The sequence below is a fragment of the Arvicola amphibius genome, chromosome 5, assembly GCF_903992535.2.
Source record: "Arvicola amphibius chromosome 5, mArvAmp1.2, whole genome shotgun sequence".
Taxonomy (NCBI): domain Eukaryota; kingdom Metazoa; phylum Chordata; class Mammalia; order Rodentia; family Cricetidae; genus Arvicola; species Arvicola amphibius.
In genome coordinates, this window is record NC_052051.1 from 64,042,966 (window position 1) to 64,057,032 (window position 14,067).

A 14,067-nucleotide genomic window follows, 5' to 3' on the forward strand; every position below is an offset into this window, starting at 1 on the left:
AAAGAATAAGAAGTAGGTCAAGACAGAAATAGAAAAAGGAAATTATAGAATTGCATGAAAATGATCACATGTTATCTCCAAAATTATGGGACACAGTGAAAGTGATACGTGTTCATTGCACTAAGTGCTGACACAAAAAAATGGAGAGATCTTATACTAGCAATCTAGTATACCCAAGAGCTCTAGAACAAAAGGAAGAAATCACATCAGAGAGGCGTAAATGACAAAAACTAATGAAATTTAGGTCTGAAATCAGAAATAGAAGCAAAGAAAACAATAAAAAGAACCAATAAAACTAAGAGCTGGTTCTTTGAGAAAGCAATATGATTGAGAAATTCTTTTTTTTATTTTTTTATTTTTTTCCCATTTTTTTATTAAAAATTTCCATGTCCTCCCCTCCTCCTCCCCCTTCCCTCCCCTCCCTTCCACCCATACTCCCACTCCACCCCTCTCCAAGTCAAAGAGCCATCAGGGTTCCCTTCACTATGTTAAGTCCAAGGTCCTCCCAGCTCCCCCTAAGTCCAGGGAAGGTGAGCAACCAAACTGACAAGGCTCACAGTGAGCCCGTCCATGCTGCAGAGTTCATGCTCATTGCCGTTGTCCTTGGTTTCTCAGTCCTCCTCCACTATCAGCCACATTCAGAGAGCCCGGTTTGGTCCCCTGTTCCATCATCCCATTCCAACTGGACTTGGTGGTCTCCCGTTAGATCTGTCCCACCATCTCCATGGGTAAACGCACTCCTCACGGTCCTGACTTCCTTGCTCATGATCTCCCTCCTTTTGCTCCTCATCAGGACCTTGGGAGCTCAGTCCGGTGCTCCTATGTAGGGCTCTGTCATTTTCTCCATCCAATGCCAGGTGAAGGTTCTATAGTGATATGCAAGATATTCATGAGTATGGCAATAGGATCTGGACATTTCTGGCACCTTCTCCACAGCTGCCCAAGGACCTAGCTGGGGGCATCTTCCAGGATACCTGGGAACCCCTCTAGAGTCAAGTCTCTGCCAACCCTAGAATGGCTCCCTTAACTAAGATATATAATTCCTTGTTCCCATATCCACCCTTCCTATATCCCAACCATCCTATTTCCCCAAGCTCTTCCCATCCTCCACTTCACACTTTTCTTGCCCCATTCCCCCATTCCCCAATCCCACCCCACCCCCATGTTCCCAATTTTTGTCGGGCAATCTTGTCTACTTCCAGTATCCAGGAGGATAACTATATGTTTTTCTTTGGGTTCACCTTCTTATATAGCTTCTCTAGGATTTTTACGAATTATAGGCTCGATGTCCTTTATTTATGGCTAGAAACCAATTATGAGTGAGTACATCCCATGTTCATCTTTTTGGGCCTGGGTTACCTCACTCAGGATGGTGTTTTCTATTTCCATCCATTTGCATGCAAAATTCAAGATGTCATTGTTTTTTACCGCCGAGTAGTACTCTAATATGTAAATCAGTCGCCCTCCTATATACAAAGGATAAGGAAGCAGAGAAAGAAATCAGAGAAGCATCACCTTTCACGATAGCCACAAATAGCATAAAATACCTTGGGGTAACTTTATCCAAGGAAGTGAAAGACCTATTTGACAAGAACTTTAAGTCTTTGAAGAAAGAAATTGAAGAGGATACCAGAAAATGGAAGGATCTCCCTTGCTCTTGGATTGGGAGGATCAACATAGTAAAAATGGCAATACTACCAAAGGCAATCTATACATTTAATGCAATCCCCTTAAGATCCCATCAAAATTCTTCACAGATCTTGAGAGGACAATAATCAACTTTATATGGAAGAACAAGAAACCCAGGATAGCCAAAACAATCTTATACAATAAAGGAATTTCTGGAGGCATTACCATCCCTGACTTCAAACTCTATTACAGAGCTACAGTATTGAAAACAGCTTGGTATTGGCATAAAAATAGAGAAGTCAACCAATGGAATTGAATAGAAGATCCAGATCTTAACCCACAAGCCTATGAACACCTGATTTTTGATAAAGGATCTAAAAGCACACAATGGAAGAAAGAAAGCATCTTCAACAAATGGTGCTGGCATAACTGGATGTCAACCTGTAGAAGAATGAAAGTAGATCCGTGTCTATCACCATGCACAAAACTCAAGTCCAAATGGATTAAAGACCTCAATATCAATCTGAACACACTGAACCTGTTAAAGGAGAAAGTGGGAAGTACTCTACAACATTTGAGCACAGGAGACCGCTTTCTACGTATAGCCCCAGCAGCACAGACATTAAGGGCAACATTGAATAAATGGGACCTCCTGAAGCTGAGCAGCTTCTGTAAAGCAAAGGACACTGTCACTAAGACAAAAAGGCAGCCTACTGACTGGGAAAAGATCTTCACTAACCCCGCAACAGACAAAGGTCTGATCTCCAAAATATATAAGGAACTCAAGAGACTAGACTTTAAAATGCTAATGAACCCATTTAAAAAATGGGGCACTGAACTGAACAGAGAATTCTCAACAGAAGAAGTTCGAATGGCCATAAGACACTTAAGGGCATGCTCAACCTCCTTAGCAATCAGGGAAATGCAAATCAAAACAACGTTAAGATACCATCTTACACCTGTCAGATTGGCTAAAATCAAAAACACCAATGATAGCCTTTGCTGGAGAGGATGTGGAGTAAGGGGTACACTCATCCATTGCTGGTAGGAATGCAAACTTGTGCATCCACTATGGAAAGCAGTGTGGAGGTTTCTCAGGAAATTTGGGATCAACCTACCCCAGGACACAGCAATCCCACACTTGGGAATTTACCCAAGAGATGCCCAATCATATTACAAAAGCATTTGTTCAACTATGTTTATTTGTAATAGCCAGAACCTGAAAACAACCTAGATGCCCTTCAGTGGAAGAATGGATGAAGAAAGTATGGAATATATACATATTAGAGTACTACTCGGCGGTAAAAAACAATGACATCTTGAATTTTGCATGCAAATGGATGGAAATAGAAAACACCATCCTGAGTGAGGTAACCCAGGCCCAAAAGATGAACATGGGATGTACTCACTCATAATTGGGTTCTAGCCATAAATAAAGGACATCAAGCCTATAATTCGTAAAAATCCTAGAGAAGCTATATAAGAAGGTGAACCCAAAGAAAAACATATAGTTATCCTCCTGGACACTGGAAGTAGACAAGTTTGCAGGACAAAAATTGGGAACATAGTGGTGGGGTGGGATGGGGGGAGGGGGGATGGGGCGAGAGAAGTGTGAAGTGGAGGATGGGAAGAGCTTGGGGGAATAGGATGGCTGGGATATAGGAAGGGTGGATATGGGAACAAGGAATTATATATCTAGTTAAGGGAGCCATTCTAGGATTGGCAGAGGCTTTACTCTAGAGGGGTTCCCAGGTGTCCAGGAAGACGCCCCCAGCTAGGTCCTTGGGCAGCTGAGGAGAGGGTGCCAGAAATGTCCAGATCTTATTGCCACACTCATGAATATCTTGCATATCACCATAGAACCTTCACCTGGCATTGGATGGAGAAAATGACAGAGCCCCACATAGGAGCACCGGACTGAGCTCCCAAGGTACTGATGAGGAGCAAAAGGAGGGAGATCATGAGCAAGGAAGTCAGGACCGTGAGGAGTGCGTTTACCCATGGAGATGGTGGGACAGATCTAACAGGAGACCACCAAGTCCAGTTGGAATGGAACTGATGGAACAGGGGACCAAACCGGGCTCTCTGAATGTGGCTGATGGTGGAGAAGGACTGAGAAACCAAGGACAACGGCAATGAATGTGAATTCTACAGCATGGACGGGCTCACTGTGAGCCTTAACCTTCACCTAGCGATGGATGGAGATAGAGACAGAGCCCCACATTGGAGCACCTGACTGAGCTCCCAAAGTTCTGATGAGGAGCAGAAGGAGAGAGATCATGAGAAAGAAAGTCAGAACCATGAGGGATGTGTTCACCCACTGAGAAGGCAGGACAGAACTAATGGGAGACCACCAAGTCCACTTGGAATGGGACTGATGGAACATGCGACCAAATCGGACTCTCTGAAAGTGGCTGATGGTGGAGGCTGACCGAGGAGCCAAGGACAATGGCGATGGGCTTGGTCTCTACGACATGGACGGGCTCTGTGTGAGCCTTGTCAGTTTGGTTGCTCACCTTCCTGGACCTGGAGGGAGTTGGGAGGGCCTTGGATTCAACATAGTGTAGAGAACCCTTATGGATCTTTGGCCTGGAGAGGGAGGGAGTGGGGGTATGGGTGGAGGGGAGGGGAGGGAAGGGGGAAGAGGAGGGGAGGAGATGGCAATTTTTAATAAAAAATAAATAAACTGGAAAAAAAATTTCTGCCTCATCCCCGCCTCCTCCCAGCCTCTCATTTCCCTCCCTCTCCACCCACTCTCCTCCCCCTCCCTCTCCAGTCTGAAGAGCAGTAAGGGTTCCCTGCCCTGTGGGAAGTCCACAGTCCTCCCCCCTCTATCTAGGTCTAGGAATGTGAGCACACTAGGATTCATAATCATCATTTATGTCCCAGCAATGCTTAAGCATTCATGGGCAGCCCATTTGTGGCAGTTCTCCAGTTGTTCATATATTGGGCAGTCCTAGATGCTTATGTTATTGTTATACCCAAGGTTTCACAGTCTTCCTTCATGCTGTCAATCCAGTGTTTTGGGTCTTTCCTTATCCAGTGCACTCCTCCAAGCAGTGCTATCTTCAGGTATATGCCGTCATTCATTCTCAAGACATTTCCAAAGTATCTCAAGTGCATTTGCTGTATCTTATACTTTACTTTCTTCTGTAGATGGAAAAGTTTCGTAACATCATTGTTGCACAGCCTATCTTCCTGTGACACTGGAGTCCTTATGAGATCTCACAAACACACAGTCATAGTTCTGAGGAGTATTTTATTTTTCAGGTTTCAGAGTTGTAAAAAAGTCAGCTCAAGATAAGTGTCTCATATACTTGTTATTTTCTTGTTGTTGTTATGTCTCTTGTTGACCAAACCTTTCCTCGTGACTGGAATGCAGCCCTCCCTATCCATATCTGTCTCTTGATGTCTGAAATAGCTCACTCCTTTGAACTGAGGTTAACTCCCAGATATAAAATTGACTATTTTCATGAGGTTCTGATTCTTTTTTACAATGTTAAAATTCTGTGTGCCCTTCCTATGTGTTGCATCCGAGTCTTCTCAATGTTTATTATCATACCAAGGTTTTAACTTTCTTCCACCACTCTATTTACGTTGGTCTGCAGCCCATTTGGACTTGCAGTAACTAGTGCTATATCATATCATCTGTGAAACACAAATTGGTTATTTGAATACCACCTATCTGCAAGCCTATCTCCTCATCCTCCATGGCTGTTGCTATTATTAATTCCAGAAATATATTAAAGAGTAGTGATGAGAGGATACATCCTTGCAATATTCATATAATTGTCTTAAAATGGTCACTTCTGCATAGAATTTGACTGATGCAAAGTTATCTTTATATGCATTATCTAGTATTATTATGATTTTCTCTAGGTACCTGTAGAACCTCATTGTTTCCCAAAGTCCTTTCCTTCAAATGCTATTTGAATGTCTTTCTGAACTCAACATAACAGACATATGAGCCGTTTCCAAATTCTTTGTATTTTTCTGCCATTTTCCTCAAAGTAAAGATGTGATCTAATGTGTTCTGATCTGTTAGCTCTGAATCCACACTGGGCCTCTGCTGGGGTTTCCTCTGTTTTGCCCATGATCCTTTGCAGGATACTAGAGGAGAGGATATTATTGCTATGGCACAGCAAACTAATGTCCTTGCAATTTGAGCATTCCAGCTTGACCTTTTTCTTGTGTACGGGAATTATGTCTGAGTGCTTTCATTCTGTGGAAATCACTTAGTGTTCCCATATCTCTCTGAAGATTCTGAGAAGCCCCTGAGCCTATAGTCACAAGCTCCAGCTTCTTCACCATGATGTCATTCACTCCTGGGGCCTTTCTACATTTTGCTTTCTTGATAGCTTCCTCTTTCTTGCTCCTGTGAATATTTAATATTTCCTCATCATCTCTGGTATTTGAGTAGCTGTAGAAGTGTTTCTCATTGTAGTCTACATTGATAGCATTAGGATCATTGTATAGGGTATCAAAATATTGTCTCCATATTTGCTTTGCTTCCCCTAGTTCTGATAATATATGAATTTTCCAATTTTAATCACCCAAATCTGAGGAACATATCTGGCAGTTATCTAATATTTTTATAGATAATATATGCTTTATTATGGAGTCTACCCTCTTCAAACTCTTTGCATAGACCTTGTACATACAGTTCTGCATCCTTCACTTGTCTTATGACCTCCCTGCACATATAGTTGTGGTGTTTTGCTACTTGTGTATTGCCTCTTCATTTGCTCTTCAGCTTCCTTCTTTCTTTTGCCAGGTTGATTGTCTCTGCAGTAAGCCCTCTACTGGTGTTGCCCTTTTTGCATAAACAAGTGTTTCCTCTGAAGCCTCCTGTATAGCTCTTTTGATTTATTCCCATTTGCTCTCTATATTTGAAAAGAGTTGTTTAATGATTTCCTCCATATTTTTCACCAGTTTTTCTTTTTAATTGAATTATATAATTTTCTCAGTTCCCCTTGCTTCTTCCCCCTTCCCCTTCATTCCCCTCCCATGATCTCTATGCTCCCAATTTACTCAGTAGGTGTTGTATTTTTATACTTCCCATGTAGATTAGATCCATGTATGTCACTCTCAGGGTCCACTTTGCTGTCTAGGTTCTCTGGGGTTATGAATTGTAGGCTGGTTTCTCTTTATGGTTAAAAGCCACTTATGAGAGAGTCTCATATTATATTTGTCTTTCTGGGCCTGAGTTATCTCATTTTATATGTTTTCTGGATTCATTCATTTGCCTGCAAACATCAAGATGTCATTACTTTTCTGCTGTGAAGTACCCGACTGTGTAAATGCACCACCTTTTTTATCTGTGTTTTGGTTGAGGGGCATAAAAATAGGTTCTTTCCATATTCTGTCTATTATGAATAATGCTGCTATAAACATAGTTGAACACATATCATTGTAGTATGATTGAGCCTTCTTCGGATCTATACCAAAAAGTTGTATTGCTGGGTCTTGAGCTAGGTTGTTTCCTAGTTTTCTGATAAATCACCATACTAATTTCCAAAGTAGCTGGACCGATTTACACTCTCACTTGCAATATAATAGTGTTCCCTTTATGGCACAAACTCTCCAGCATAAGTTGTCATCAGTGTTTTTAATCTGATACCCACTGAGATTAATAAGACAATACATTTGTGCTTATTTAATGCTTACCTGAGCTTTAAGATAAACATATAACTTATTTGTTAATAAAAATTGTCATAAGGGGAAAGGTAACTTGTATGTCCCTACCAGAATAAAATATTAGGTTTACTCTGTAACTCTGCAAATTAAACATTTTTTCTAGTTACTATAGATTCAACAATATACAAACCTATTTTATATAAATAATATCTATTTGACCAGCCAGTATACTTGAGTAGTTAGTCTATTTCCAATTACTTTATACTTTCATAAATACAATGCTGCAAAATACTGTAAAAATAAATTCTGACATTGGCCATCTCATTTCCTTTAAATATAGACACATGGAATAGAATAGCAGGGTCAGAGTTAAAAAAAGTTTGGTCTTCAGCGATCCCTCTGCCCTGTGGAGTCACTGTGACTCATGTTCCTATCACTGAAGCTGAGAAGTATTTCAGACCACAGCAGCCACGGGATTATCATAGTATCAGGAAGTATCATAACACAAGCTGGAAAAGTTTTTGAAACTGTTGTGGCCTTAAATATAAATCTTAACCTGAGGTTTAAAAATAATTTCCACATCTGGAGAGATGACTCAGTGGTGATTCAGAGATGAGTTCTGGTTTTGAAGAGGACAAGAATATGCATCCAATGTCCTTTCTCTCCTAGCCTGTGTGTATCTCTGTATACATGTAGCATACACACAGTCAAACATAAAGAAACTCATATGTGTGTGTATCTTTATTGGTATATGTCTATTATGTAAAGTGTCACGATTTAGAAACTTGTAATTGCCCAAAGATTTTTTTTAAGACATTTTATAAGATCATCAGAAACCCATGCTCTCAATATTGGCCTGCATTAATAACAACAAGTGTTTACTAGTTATTCATGTTCCAACAAATTTGTAATAAATCACTTGGCATATTAAATTGAACTCATACTTATCTAATTTTCACTGTGGTCATTCCAGTTTTAATTTTAATTTTAGTTTAATTGATCAGAGCTTAATTTATATAATTCTAAAATCTCTAGGTCTCAAAAACAACCTGAATCTTCTGATAAGATCACAGGACCCCTTCCCTGAACATGTCTTACACATATACAGTGGTTGCATAGATTTTTTACAAATTATTTTTCATAATTTTCAGTTATCATTCCCATTAGCATGGTTGACAGTGATAGGTTTTCCTTTACTTGACTTTAATTTTTTGAGGCAAACCCTTCTGTGATCCTCAAATAATTCTTTCTTTGCTACTTTCTTCAAAGGATTATTGCTGGATTAAAACATCTCTACTTACAAAATGTTATTAAACCATAGTGCTGCAAGGTTTCCTTCCCTAAAATTTCATGTATAGTCCAAGTATACAGGATTAATATATGGTAATCTTGTTACAGTATTTCAAAAATAATCCTTATTTTTTCATGGTTGGACTGCTGTCCAACAATGGTAGAACACTTGCATCACTTGTTTAAGGCCCTATGCTCAATTTATACTCTGTAAAAGTAATAAATTAATGAGTTAAATAGTTAATTAATAAAATTTCTGGGGGTCAAATCTGAAATCCCATTGTGCTTATAGCTTTTCAGAGTACTATGTGATATGTTCGGTGACTTAATTCATCAAGACTCCAATTTGGAGAGGTAAGCATTGCTATTGGATGCTGATTGAATACAAAGCAGAACATTGAGGAAAACAGTGCAATCACTTTACATTTTTGATGTGGGAAATATGAAGATAGGAAACCAAAAGCATCATCAACAGGTACAAAAACTGAACTGCTGAAATTGATTGATAGTAAAACCTGTGAACCTGGAAAATACATGTCAAGAGCAGAAGTCTGTGTTGTGACTCTTCTATGTGTCTGGGAGAATGGTAACAACACACATTAACAGATTTGGTTAGCCTATGTGATTATAAGTTCAGGTTTAACAGGTTAACTTGAAGCCCTAGAAAGACTTCTTTACAATATGGTATAATTAACTTTGGACATTGTACTCTGGGATCCAAAATTAAAACTAAAGGTAAATAATTTAATAGTAAGATACTAATTAAACTGAGTATCATGGTGCTGAAAGAAACAAAACAGGACAGGTCTAGTGTGAGTGAGTCATGCCTAATATTAAGAGTGGAAATAGGAGAAACCATCACTCTATAAAAATAAAAACATGGAGAAAGGTTGCAGGCAATTTTTCAGAAAACTGGTTGAGAAAATGCCAGACTGAATGTAGCTGCAGTCATCAGAAGGCCTTGTTTGCAACGGATTATAAAGAGTAGAGTTCAGTTTTCTCACATCACTAGAAGAAATCTGGAAAAAGAACTGGTTGCTATGGTGAAGTTGGTCAACATGTGCACTTAGTCCAGGGTTTTGTTCCAGTTTCCACTGTGCTGCATGTGAGACTTGGACTTTATGCATCATAGCTGCTGCACTCTTAAAAATAACAGTAGCACTAACTACTCAAATGAAATGAGGAGCAAAGATGCACTTTGTCCATGGAAAGGTCTTTTTCCCTATTTAGAGGAAATGACTTTCTGGAAAATTACTGATTTGGAATTACATGCCCAAATTTCAATTGAAAATAGAAATATCACTACATGTTCAAAAATAAACCCAGACTTCATGTTCCTAATGTGAGATAAGGCTGGAATCCTTAAAAATGGAGTTGGAGATCGTTAAAGGATAGGAGAACAAGTGGTTATAAGAGCTTCATGAAGCGAAGAAATCAAAGCTTTAGAAATATACAAAAACAAATTAATAAAATCAGAACTAAATCCTGGAGAGAAATACAGTGAAACAGTAAGTGAAAATTGATTGGTATAGAAAATATCCAGACTAGTTGCTCTCAAGGAACACAGTGTCCATGGCAATTGTATGTTAGGACTGACTGAATGGACACCAGGGATTGCTGAGGAATGTCTGGCAATAGAAATGAGTTACAGTGGACACCACGTCTGAGATTTTTATCTTAATGAGATTATAATAGCTATAGGATACATAAGCTGGAGGTTGTTTGATTGGAAGGTGTTTGGAATACATTTCAAAGTACCAAACATAATAGCATAGTTCTGTAGTCAAAAGAAATGAATATGTTTTCCAAATTTCTAAACGTAATTCCTGAACCTGACACTTTATCCTTCTGTAAATGTGTTTATTTTTTAACATATAAATCTAGAACAAAAACGAAGAGTGTATACAGGATTTCACATGGCATAAGATTTAATGGACTTGCTAAATATATCTGCACAAAAGAAGTACATAAATATTATATATTAATATATAATTATATAACTAGTAACATGTTTACTTTTACTGTCACTAAATATGATGTCTAAGCAGGACCATGATAAAAGTGTCACAAGCTAAATGTTTTTTAATCATCTCAATTTGAATAGGTAATATCTATAATAACCTGTATAGAAAAAGGAAAACATACATATGAAAAATATGAATTATTTTAAAAACACTACAAGAAACATTAATGCAAATTATGACATTGGTGTAGGCATATCATTAGGTAGGATTCCAAAGCTACACTACAGTGAAAACAAAAATGATGAAACATAGATCTATATAACAAAACAAAAGAAAATTAACCAAAAGAAAGGAATAACAATAGAAAAATATGAATAGAATAGAATAATCTGTAGTATTTAAGAAAGTCTATTGCCATACTCATGAATATCTTGCATATCACCATAGAACCTTCACCTGGCATTGGATGGAGAAAATGACAGAGCCCCACATAGGAGCACCGGACTGAGCTCCCAAGGTCCTGATGAGGAGCAAAAGGAGGGAGATCATGAGCAAGGAAGTCAGGACCGTGAGGGGTGCATTTACCCATTGAGACGGTGGGACAGATCTAACGGGAGACCACCAAGTCCAGTTGGAATGGGACTGATGGAACAGGGGACCAAACCGGACTCTCTGAATGTGGCTGATGGTGGAGGAGGACTGAGAAACCAAGGACAAAGGCAATGAACATGAACTCTACAGCATGGACGGGCTCACTGTGAGCCTTGTCAGTTTGGTTGCTCACCTTCCTGGACTTAGGGGGAGCTGGGAGGACCTTGGACTTAACATAGTGAAGGGAACCTTGATGGCTCTTTGTCTTGGAGAGGGGTGGAGAGGGGGTATGGGTGGAAGGGAGGGGAGGGAAGGGGGAGGAGGAGGAAAGGAGATGGAAATCTTTAATAAAAAAATGAGGGAAAAAAAAAGAAAGTCAAAATGGTAAATTCTCCCCTGAAAAAATAATTCAATATGAAAGTCATGGTGCAATGAGAGTGAATTTCACTTCAGAAGAAAATAAATACAGATGCCCAAATGATATATAGAAAAATATTCACTATTGGGGATTTTGAGATGGTTCAATAGAAAAGACCACCTGCTGCTTTTACAGGGTACCAACATTAAATTCCCATCACCCACAAAGTAACTCGTAGACTGGAATGACTCAGGTACCAGAGGATCAAATGCCCTCTTCTAACTTCAATGGGAATTGCACATACATGGGGTGATATAGATATGCAGACAAAATAGTCATATGCATAAAAGCAAAGAATAAATATTTAAAATTCTTTGTTAATACCATAAGCCATGAGTGTAACACAAATGAAAACTACAATACAATCACAGTATTATCTACTATCAAATCAAAAAGTATCCATTGTTAATCAAGAATAGGGTAAAAGTTCAGTTTTATGCACTTGTGATAAGAATGTTCATGTAGCAGTTGTATTGAATCATAGACATTTCTCAAAATGATAATATAGGGCTGCCATATTCATCTACAATTTTACCTTGGGTTGTATCTTAAGCAAACAAATTGAGCATAGCGAATAGATACATGAGTTTTCATATTTATGACTTTATTATTTACAATAGCTTATACATAGAAATAACTTACATTTAAATAAATATTAGTCATACAGAAAGGAATTGTGTCATTTGCAACATGATGGAAAAAGTGCAAGGAACTGTTTTAAAGGAACTGTCAGAGAGAGAAAACATGTCCAACTTCTCATCATTGGTGGAACATGTTAAACAAAAAGTAAGACTGTAGAAGAGTAACTAATAGAGATTTGGGAGTGAGAAAATGAAAGAGTAGAAAGACTGAAATGTACAAATGAAATGTGTATAAAAATAGCTTTGTGCCTAAACCTCCATTTCACCAGTAAAACAATCCATGAAAGAATACTTTACAAAATAGTACAAGAACACATTCTATGGATATTTTTCTGTCATCTGAAGTGAATAGACACTGAAAACATTTAGAAAAGAGTTCAAAGAACATATTTAGAAATGCTGCATAGCAAACATACTTTAACAGAATGTCTGGTTGTAGAATAAATAGGAGAAACCCCATTTGCCTCCCTTTACCATATTTATGCTTGTGTTTCCTTAGGAGCACTATCATGAAAGCTTTATTATTTTTCAGTTGCTTATTATTTTGCTATCCAACTCAGAGTTTTTTCTCTTGGTTTTGATATTTAGATAACCAAGGAGTTTCATAAGTTCGACATATCCCTAGTAGCTAAGCTACAAATTTTCATCATTTCTAGCATCAAGTGATTTGAAACTGCCCACACCGATGGATCAACTAAACGACTCCATGGTTTCTGAGTTTGTGCTTCTAGGACTCTCTGGTTCTTGGCATTCTCTACACTCTACTTAGGAATCATTATGGGAAATCTCTTCATTGTCATTTTGGTAATTGCTGACTCTCATTTACAATCACCTATGTACTTCCTGTTGGCTAACCTGTCTTTGAATGATGTGTGGGTTTCCTCAACCACCGTTCCAAAGATGATCTCAGATCTTCTGAAAGAACACAGAGTAATTTCTTTCCACAGTTGTATGGCTCAGATGTGTTTTATCCACATTATTGGAGGAGTGGAGATGGTGCTGCTCATAGCCATGGCATTTGACAGGTACACAGCCATCTGTAAGCCTCTGCGCTACTTGAGCATCATGAGCCCTAAAATATGCATTTCATTTGTAATTGCTGGCTGGGTCACTGGTGTGGTCCATGCCCTGGTCCAGTTCTCTTTTGTTATAAACCTACCTTTTGTGGTCCTAACAAAGTAGACAGCTTTTACTGTGACTTCCCTCAGATCATAAAACTTGCATGCACTGATAGAGACAAGTTTGAGTTTGTTGTTGTTGCCAACAGTGGCTTCATGAACACGGGTACCTTCTTCTTGCTTCTGCTCTTCTATGTGTTCATTTTGATCACAGTCTGGAAAAGTTCCTAAGGGGACTTGTCCAAGGCGCTTGTCACTCTGTCAGCACACATCATTGTGGTGGTTCTTTACTTCACTCCATGCATATTTCTCTATTTGCGGCCTTTCCCCACATCATCAATTGACAAATACCTGTTTATTGCTGACTTTGCAATAAATCACACCTGCCCTGAATCCTGTAATCTATACACTTAGGAAAAAAAGATATAAAGTTGTCAATCCAAAGATTATTCAAAAAGCTTGGTTATGACAGCTTTTGCTGAGTAAATCTGGTATGAGAACTCTAAAACCATATGTATAATTGTATAATGTAAGGTTTCACTAAGGCACATGTTCCATAACCTTGTAATCAGCACATGTCAACTACCTTGCAACACACATTCATTCCTATAGACCTTTAGTGCCTTGCTCCTTTTGCTTTGAGAAATTAGAATATTTTAATATTTTACAAATGCAGTATGGATAAATAAATGTGTTTTTAGGCTTTTTAAACAACCTATAGTGTTAAAAATGACAGCCAAATTTGTTTGTGTAAATAAATGAATAATCACAATGAGTGC

General features: G+C 38.6%; 1 pseudogene; it reads left to right on the plus strand.

The window, feature by feature from the left end:
- Window positions 1-12,855: 12,855 nt before the first annotated feature.
- On the plus strand, window positions 12,856-13,770 carry LOC119815235 (annotated as a pseudogene).
- The last annotated feature ends 297 nt before the right edge of the window (window positions 13,771-14,067 follow it).